Source organism: Elephantulus edwardii, unplaced genomic scaffold (genome assembly GCF_000299155.1).
Source record: "Elephantulus edwardii isolate Elephantulus edwardi_28Jun2011 unplaced genomic scaffold, EleEdw1.0 scaffold00369, whole genome shotgun sequence".
NCBI lineage: Eukaryota > Metazoa > Chordata > Mammalia > Macroscelidea > Macroscelididae > Elephantulus > Elephantulus edwardii.
In genome coordinates, this window is record NW_006400119.1 from 1116918 (window position 1) to 1127000 (window position 10083).

Genomic DNA, 10083 nt, shown 5'->3' on the forward strand with positions numbered 1-10083 from the left:
AAGTCAAAACTGACTCATAGCTGACCCTCCACTGGGTTTTAGAGGCTGTAAATCACAGAGGAGGTGGTTGACCACCTTTTGGATTGGCAGCTCTACTCTTTGCCCACAATGCCACCAGAGCTCTTTTACAGATGCTATAGTAAATTATAACCAAATAGAAAGTTTCTGATCGAAGAGAGGAGGTGGGGAACCACACTTAATTGTAGATGCTTTCGACCTCAGGACTAAGAGTGCACAATATAAACCCAGCAGGGCTTTCCTATGTAAGAGCAGCAGCCAGACCTCTGCACAAGGAAGAGAGAGGCTGGGCTCAGATGAGGCGTTCTAGATGAATCTGCAAAGAGGAAGCTCAGGAGCGTCTTCATGTCTCACTTCCCAGAATGTAGGCTGCGTTTCATCAGCCTCCTCCCGCCTGCTGGTGGCAGATGGAGGAGATATAAGTGATGAGGCACTTGGGCAGCCATGGTGACAAGTACCATTTCAACAAAGTCATCATCATCATCACCACCACCATTATCATCATTGTTATTTTGTTATTCGTTATTATTAATCAGACCTTCAAAACTACTTTGAGTTGGTTTTTTGGTTGGTTGGTTGGTTGGTTGGTTGGTTGGTTGGTTGGTTGGTTTTTTTGCTAATACAACCACATTTCGTTTAGAGTTCTTTGGCTTCACTTTTGGTACTTTTCCCCCCCCCTTCTTTTTACTTTTTAAAGATTCTCAGTACTTAACTAGAGCTTTTTTTTCCCCCACAGAAACATACTTTTGTATTAATATGAATTAGTTTGTGTCAGTATACCTAAATGTTCCCTTTCCTTAAAGAAAAGTAAAGAATAAATCTCTGAAAGGCCACTTGAGGTAAAATGACATATTTTTTTTTCTTATTTCAGTAAAAAGATACAAATTGCTAGAAATTTAGTGTAAGCTAGCTAGGTTTACAGTATATAAACGTACAAGGGACATACATATTTGAGGGAGAAAGATGAGTGATCTCCTCCCATGAAATTTACTACGTTGAAAACCCACAAGAGGGTCAGCGATGAGTCAGTTCCAACTCACCAGTATACTACAATGACAACAGGGACATAAGAAAATTTCTACAATCAACAACTTCATGGGATTTTGATTCCTTCGTTTGGAGGTTTAGGGTCATGGATTCATGAAGCATCCCAGGTAAGTATTTCTCTTCTAGATGTTCTGTATAAAGTGCAACGGTCACTTGGGGATGGCCATATTTGACCTTTACCAACTCTGCGACAGGGAACTAGCCCCATCAACAGCACAAAACCAAATCTCATGAGGTCAGACACGGCCCCCACGCTCCACACCTGTTTCTACTCATCCCAACACCAACCTCACGACTTGACTGGGTCTGAAATCCTTTGTGATAGTTCATAGATCACACAGAACTATATTAGGGAAATCAAAAGGCTTTAGTTCAGGTTGGCAGCAAGATACAATCACTCAGTCAAGACAGCTTCCAAAACGTGCTCACAGACACCTCACTGTTGAGCCTTGGGGCTTTAGGCCAGTGTTACAAAGTCCTGTCATTTATGGCTCTCCCCCTCCCAGTCCTCCAGCAAACTTGGGCAAATGGCCCCTAGGTCTGGTTCAGTGATATAGCAGTCCCCAGACCCACTCTGTCTCACATCAGATCTCTGTTTCTCTGCTGTGGCTGCTATGGCTACTGCTCATGTAGGGCCCGAATATGAAATATGCACAACATCCCCTTGCTTATTCTTTGCTGGTAGTCAGCTTCTCTCATTCTGCTGCTCAGTCTGCTTAAATTGATGGTGAGACAACCAATCCCCTGTGAATTGGCAAGATCAGTCTATACCCTTGTGGATAGGTTAACATGCCCTACTCACATATTTCTGCCCATCCACACGGCAAAATCAGTCAGTGGGCTAGGGAAGCCAAATCCTTAACACCACACACACACACACACACACACACACACACACACACACACACACCTAGAAAAACTAGAATGTGCCTGGCTACCATTACTGGCTATTCTAAAAGGGATCAAAATAGAAGATCCTGAATACTGTTGAGGAGCAGAGAGATGTAGAAGAAACTAAGAAACATAACAAAAGCCAAGCACACTAATCCAATAGAGACTGCTAGTAATACTAAGATGAAAACCTTCAGTCACCATTTAAACTTGGAATAAAACTCACCCCAGTAATCCAACTTTCAGCCAAACAATAGGCCTATAAGTTAAACCACACCATAAGGAGACACTAATTCCCTAGGATATCCAACCATAAGTTGAAAAGAGAAAATCCAGAAGTAGGATAGAAAGATTAATAGAAATGAGAGTTACAGAGAAGAATTGAAAACAGAATAAATTGAGATATTGAAAATGATGGTATAAACAAATATATCTTAATGGTTGAATGAAAAGTCAATTTGCTTTGAAAACTTTCACACAAATCACAATTTTTCAAAAAGATCCATATAATATCAAATGTATAATAGTGACTCAAAAGATTAGATAGGAAACGTAGGGAGCAGTGAGTTAATGTTGATGAAGCAGAACTCATAGAAGGAGGCTGAGAATGGTTGCACTCCTGGAAGAGTACTATCAATGTCACTAATTGTACATGTAGAAACTGTTGAATTGGTGCATGTTTGTGCCTTGTATATTCCCAATAACAACAAAATAAATAAAATTAAGGAAAAGAGAAAAGGAAACTTGTGCGAGAGAATCCTCAGAAGAGAATATTTTGTTCTTTATTTATTGCTAAATGTTCTCTATTTTATGTACTTTGGCTAGCAAATTCGTTGTCAGGTCAGCTTAGAACATGATTACCATGAGTTGAAAGCAAGTAAAGATTAGACACATTCCTATCATTGAGACTGATTAGTAATAATTTTGCTTTCTAAAATAAAGCTATTTCTGGAATGGCATGAAAACTTCAAAAGGTACACAAGGAACTATCTAGAAAGAACTTGACATTTGTTATAACTGCATTACCTCCCAATGACATTCAAATGTTGTTTTGCATTCTTTTTGGGGGTTTTCTCTATAGTGTTTTTTTAAGAGACGGGTTATAAGAGAAGTGAGGTAATAAGAGATGAAACAATAGAAGTGAACAATAAGAGAACTGAAATAAAAGAATCTCACTTTAAATGCTTTGCTAGATAAAAAAAAAAAAAACCAGGTGGGAAGAGTTGAGAAAAGCAGAAGTGAGCAAGGACAGCAGTTGAGTTGAAATAATTTCCTACAGCTGCTGGCAAGTGATTTCTAAAATCACTTCTCTATTCGTTCTTTGTGAACATTTGTAGCATGGTAGAGAATTTTGATGAAGTGTTTTTCTTCTTCCTATTGACTGATGTCTATTTCCTTGAAGTTATACCTTTGTTTTTTGCAAGTTAGGAGTCCAGAGGTCTAAGTTTTCATGTTCTACACCTTTCAACAAGTGAACATATGCAAAGACACTTTATCAAATCAGAGAGATACTTACTCTACTTAGCTTACAGAAATAATGTTCACAAGTAAGCTGGACAAATACTACAGACATGTCATTCAATATTTTTATCATTATCTAATTGTGAAGTGTAAATATTAATATAATTACAATTATCCATTTAGGAACTCTGGTGACAATAGTGTGTAGTGCAATGTAGTGGTGTAATGTGTCAAGTTACTAACCAAAAGATAGCAGTTCAGAACCACCAGCCACTCCACTAAAGAAAGATGGGCAATTCCTTAGAAACCCAATGGAGGGTTGTGATGAGTCAGAATCAGCTCTATAGCAGTGGATTCATTATCAGTTTGTTCTGAGGATTGGAGAGTTCAAAGACTAATTCCATTTTTATCAATAACTAGAGCTGCTTCTTTTTAACCCCCCTCATCTTTTCATTACCTCAGTCTACACTGTTTATTGAGCATCTACTTAATTTCAGAAGTCCTTGGGTGGTATATATGATTAACAGGCTCAAAGAGGTTGGTGGTTTCAGATCACCCAGAAGCAGCTTGGAAGAATGGGCTGATGATATACTGGGGAAAAAAAAACAACAACCAAAAATCAGTGTGGAACACAGTTCTAATCTGACACATATGGGGTCACTAGGAGTTAGAATCAGCCCAATAATAACTGGTGTTTTCTCAATCCTAAGTACCATTCAAAGCACAGTTACTGTGTCAACATTCTTCGAAGTGATGCAGCATTGGTCAGTTCATTTTCTGTACAGAGGTAACTCATTGTTGCTGTGATGCTGAACACTGTGACAATGATGCATTAAATGCAAAGCAGGAGTGGCATCCACTTCTGAAATAGCTTGCCTCCAGAAACTCTTTGAACTTGGAGAAACAATGAAAGTTATACAAGTTATACAAGTGTTTGGGTCGTTTGTCACTATGAGTCATCAACAACTCAACGGCACTTAACAACAACAACAACAACAGAAGAGGGTCTAGAACATATCTTACTCATTGATGTCAAATCGGAGCTGATGTATATAGCTGATCATCCTTGGGTTTCTGAGGCTGTAAAATGCACAGGATGAGTTTGGACATCTTTCACACTTGAGATTGACAGGTGAATTTGAGTCACCAGAAAGACTCAGCCATTGGGCTGGCAGGGCAACTCCCTATGGACTATACACCACCAGAGATCCTTTAGAACATAGTGAACACTCAGTAAACCATAACTGTCACCTTAATCCCTACCTGACATGATCAACCAGAAATCCTGAGCATCAAAGGCTTTCAAGGGGCTCATTATGAGTTCTGTAGATCAACCGACCACTAACTCAAAGGTCAACCTCAGAGAAAACTCATGGTGACCTAAATGGAAAAGCTCAGCCGGAATCTGTTGTTGTTGTTGTTGTTGTTATGTGCCATTGAGTCGCTTGCGACTCATAGCAACCCTATGTACAACAGCCCTAAACTCTGCTCTGTCCTATGCCAACCACACTGTCTCTGACACTCCCATCCCAATTACCCCAGTAACTGAATCAATCCACCTCATAGAGGGCCTTCCCCTCTTGTGCTGTCCCTCCACCCCACCAAGCATAATGTCCCTCTTCAAGGACCGGTCCCTCCTTACTACATGTCCAAAGTATACTAGACAGAGCCTCAGAATCCTTGCCTCCAAGGAGCCGCCAGGTTTAACCCTTTCCAGGATGAATCTGTTTGTTTTCTAGTAGTCCATGGTACCTTCCTATACTCTTCTCCAGCACCACAGCTCAAAGGCATCAATTCTCCTTCTATCCTCCTTAGTCATTGTCCAATTTTCTGATGCATAACAAGTGATTGCGAAGACCATGGCCTGTATCAGATGCACCTTAGTCTCCAGAGAGACACTATTGCTCTTCAGTACTTTGGAGAGGTCCTTAACAGCAGACTTTCCCATGGCAATACATCTTTTAATTTCCTGGCTACTGGTGCCGAGAGTGTTGACTGTGGAGCCAAGTAAACTGAAGCTGTGGACAATCTCAATCTCTTCAGTATCCATCCTGATGCTGCCAATTGGTCCAGTGGTGAGCATCTTGGTCTTCTTGACATTGAGCCTCAATCCATATTGAAAGCTGCAGTCCTTGACCCTCTGCAGCAAGCACTTCAGGTCCTCCTCAGTTTCAGCAAGCAGGGTTGTGTCATCTGCATAATGCAGATTGTTGACAGATCTGCTAATCTTGACCCCACATTTCTCCTCATAGAGCCCAGCCTCCTGGATAATCTGTTCTGCATACAGGTTGAAAAGGTATGGAGACAGTACACATCCCTGGCGTATGCGCTTCCCAACTTGCTCTGTTCTGACGACTCTCTCTTTGTCCAAGTATAGGTTTCTCATTAGCACGATCAAGTGTTCTGGGATTAGCATTCTTCTCAGTCAGCCACAGTTTGTTATGACTCACACAGTCAAACACCTTTGCATAATCAATGAAACACAGATATACATTCTAGATATTCTAAATCTTATTAAGTAATGTTATTGTTGTTGTTTGCAATAGTGTGAGAATTGACCCATAGCTGACTGTCCAGTGGGTTTTCAGAGGCAGAAAATCTCACAGAAGGAGACTGCCATCCTTCTCCCGTGGAGCAGCTAATGGATTCAAATCACAGGCCTTTGGGATTACAGCACAGTTTCTTACCATTAGGCTACTAGAGCTCCTTCTATGAGTAATAATTCAGTCATGTCTAAATTCACAAATTGCATCATATATAAATTTGCCTTTGTTTGTTGTCTCTGTTTTCCTTAAGACATAAAGGCACTTAAAAAAAAATCACAGAAGTTAAATCATATTGTTTCATAAAGAATTCAAAACCTTTCAAGACTGTAGAAATTTAAATACTCATCAATATGCACTGCTCTACAGGAAAATAATGGTCAAACTTCTCCTATAAATTTACAGCATCTGAAAACTCTCTTGAAGGTCACCTGTGAGTTATTTCTGATTAGAAAACACAGAACAACAGCAAACTCTAATCTCATTAGCAAGGACCTGATGACTGAATTGCCTGTGAAATAGCCCTGGGTGCCATGAAGTTCTGAAAGCCCAAGACAAGGAAGCTGTTTGCTAGTGGCTCACAGCTGGGGGTGGGTGATTTTGCTCGCCAGGGGGAGATCTGTCAATGTCTGGAGACATTTTAGTTGTTATAATTTGAGGAAGGACTGCTACTGTCATCTAGTGCATTGAGCCCAGGAATGCTGCTAAATAGTCTATAATACACAGAACACCCTCACAAGAATGCGTTATCCACCCAATTATTGAGAGTGCCAAGGTTGAGAACCCTGCTTAGTCTGCCTAGGTAAGAATACCTACAGCAGATGCCTCACAAAGTAAAAGCGGCGATCCTGCCACAATGATAAGAATCTTCCCATATTCCAAGTGTTAAGTCACTTAATTTCACCAGCAACTCTCTAAGGTTGGTGTTTACATCAGTTCTACACAAAAGGGAATATTGAGAGTTAGAGAGGACAAGTGATCTGTGGGAGAGCCCTCGGATTGCATTTGGAGAGCTAAGGTCACCTGCTTTACTCCCAAGTAATGTGCCATGAGATAAATTGAAATCTACAACAGAGAAACAATTACATCAACTAAGGTCAGTGACCCAAATCTGAATTTCTGGGACCAGGGCACCACAGGGATGGAGGTGACCACAGATGCAGTGTGGTCAAGCTGACCCACCTTGTTACTGTTACTCATTTACTTTTCAGTGGTCAATGAACCAGTTGGCTGCTAACAGATTCTGTGTACAGATCATGTTCCAGTGACTTTTCTGGCAGGGACCTGCAGGGTGTCCTAGCTAAAATACTACTAGTGGCTACAGATATGTGCTGGTTTGTGACTGGACTTGGTTCTATGACCTAGAGGATTGTGAACTTTGGTGACCTAAAAAGAACAAGCACCCTTGGACAATGACATTTAGGGTGGTTACTGGGTGTCATTGCCAGTTCCAATTAATGGTGACCCTATGTAACAGAAGAAAATGCTACAGGGTCTTGCGCTGTCTTTACAGTTGCTGCTATATCTGCAAACATTATTGCAGCCACGGTGCCAATCCATCCAATTTAAGATCGTCCTCACTGAGCTCTGACCAAAGGCCACATCTATCCAGCCATTAGAATACACCAAAAGCCTCCAAGGTAGAAAGAGTAATAATCTCCTCCCCTGTGATTGACAGCTTCAGGAATCCAGTGGTGGGGTGGGCTATGAGATGTTTTCAACTCAACGGCAAAACAGAAATAAGCTGAGTTTTTGAGTCGATACTTCACTAAGCAGTATCTCTTCCTCTAGAGATTAGTCCCTTCCAAGAACATGTAAAAAAGTGCATGAGACAAAATCTCGCCAACCTCACTTCTAAGGAGCACTATAATCCTCTTCTTTCTTCTTCTTTGTGTTTTTCATTTTTACCTGTACAGATACACATATATAGATACATAAACACATGTGTGTGCATACATTGATAGAAACATACATGTATGTGTGTGTATAGAGACAGACACCTCTGTGTGTGAGTCTGTGTGTATACACACAACTGTATGTATATATGTGGCGTAGTCCATCGAGTTTTGTATTGCTAACCCAAAGATAAGATCAAACAGTCAATATTTACTCAAAAGAAAAGATGAAAAGACAAGTCAGGGAAGGGGAGATAAATAAATGGAAACTCAATGGAAATAATGAGAATATTATAAAATTGTAAACAACAGTATATGTAAATAGAGCAAGGGCAGCATGGTGACAGCCATATCTGACCTCTACTACCTCCACATAAGAAATTGCCCCCATCAACAGTGTCCACAACACACAGCCAATTTCTATTAGGTCAGTTATGCTCCCCCCATGCCACCACACTTCTTTTTACTAACTCCAGCATCAACCCTACTGCCAATAGCTAGCCACACAGGATACACAGAACCACACTCACAATTATGAGTTTATTAGAGAAGTTAATGGGCTATTATTCAGGTTGACAGCATGACACAATCCCTCAATCCAGGGAGCTGCTCAAACGTGGTGGCAAGCCCTTTGACCTACAGCTTAGGTCAGTGTTACAGAGTTCCCTAAGTCCTGCTTCTTACACGTCCTTACACGTCTTCCCTCAGATGTCCAGCAAGCTCAGGTTGACTGTCACAGGCTCTGGCTCCTGAGGCCACAATCCCAAATCAGCTCTGTCTCATGTCAGCCTCTGGTTCTCTGTCGAGGCTGCTGGTGTTCTTGCACAGATGTCAGTCTGGCTGACCAGAAATCTCTGCTGCTGCTTTCTTTTGGGTGTTGAAATTCCCAATTTCTGCTGCTAAGATCACTCCATTTAAACCTACTGGGATGATGACACTAGTCAATCCCCTTATGGATAGACTAACACACCGTATTGGTATGATCCCACCCATCTATATGGCAAAGTTAAAGTCAGTGGCAAGGAAAGCTGTTCTAAACAATAAACCCTTGACACCACAGTATAGAGCAATTGGTATAAAAATTATTAAAGGGGGACTAATTTGATGTGCAAAAGTTGACCTAAACAGAGTAAAATAGAATTTTTTTTAAATAATATATTTCTTATTCTTGCCTGAAACAATTATTACTATGTTTGTTGGAAAATGTTCATGTTCTAATTTCACCTTTGCATTTGTTTATTTGTTGTCATTCTTTTCTTTTTTCCCTTAACAATAGTCATATATTCCTCTATCATTATTTTTTTACATTTTTTATTAATTTAAATGAAAGTTTACAGAGACTTGGGGTTTCTAGTCATTCATTGTTGCAGTTGTTATTCTCTTCTATAAAGAAGCTTCCCCTTCATCCCATTTATTTCTAATTTTAGTAATTTGTTAGATTTGTCTCCTGAATTCATAGTTTATCAAAATCCTTTACTATAATTACTTGTTCTGGTGATCTGATTGCCTCCATACTTGGCTAGGGGGAACCCCATCAAGCTGGCTCCCACTTATTTTTAATATGGCCCTAACATTCTTTGAGGACTGACCTTACTAACACCAGATGTTCCAAGTTTATCTTGTGTTTTTCCAAGCCCAGCCCTGATGTTACTTTTCAAAAGATCCCTGGTCCTTTTTGTTCTTGTTGTTATGTGTCGTCAGTCACCTGCGACTCATAGCGACCCTATATACAACAGCCCTAAACTCCGCTCTGTCCTGTGCCGATCATGTCTCCAGCCCCTACCCCATAACCCCAGTGACTGAATCAATCCATCTCATCAAGGGTCTTCCTCTCCTCCACCCTCACAAGCATGATGTCCCTCTCAAAGGATTAATTCTGCCTTGGAACATGTCCAAAGTATGTTAGACAGAGATTCAGAATCCTTGCCTCCAGGGAGCAGCCTGGTTTCACCCTCTCTAGGTCAAACTTGCTCTGTTCCGACGACTGCCTCCTGGTCCAAGTATAGGTTTCACATTAGAATGATCAAGTGTTCTGGGATTCCCATTCTTCTCAGAATCAGCTACAGTTTGTTATGATCCACACAGTCAAATGCCTTTGTATAGTCAATGAAACACAGATAGACATTCCTCTGGTATTCTCTGCTTTCAGCTAAGATCCATCTAACATCAGCTACAATATCTCTAGTATCACAACCCTTTCTAAACCCAGACTGAACTTCTGGTAGTTC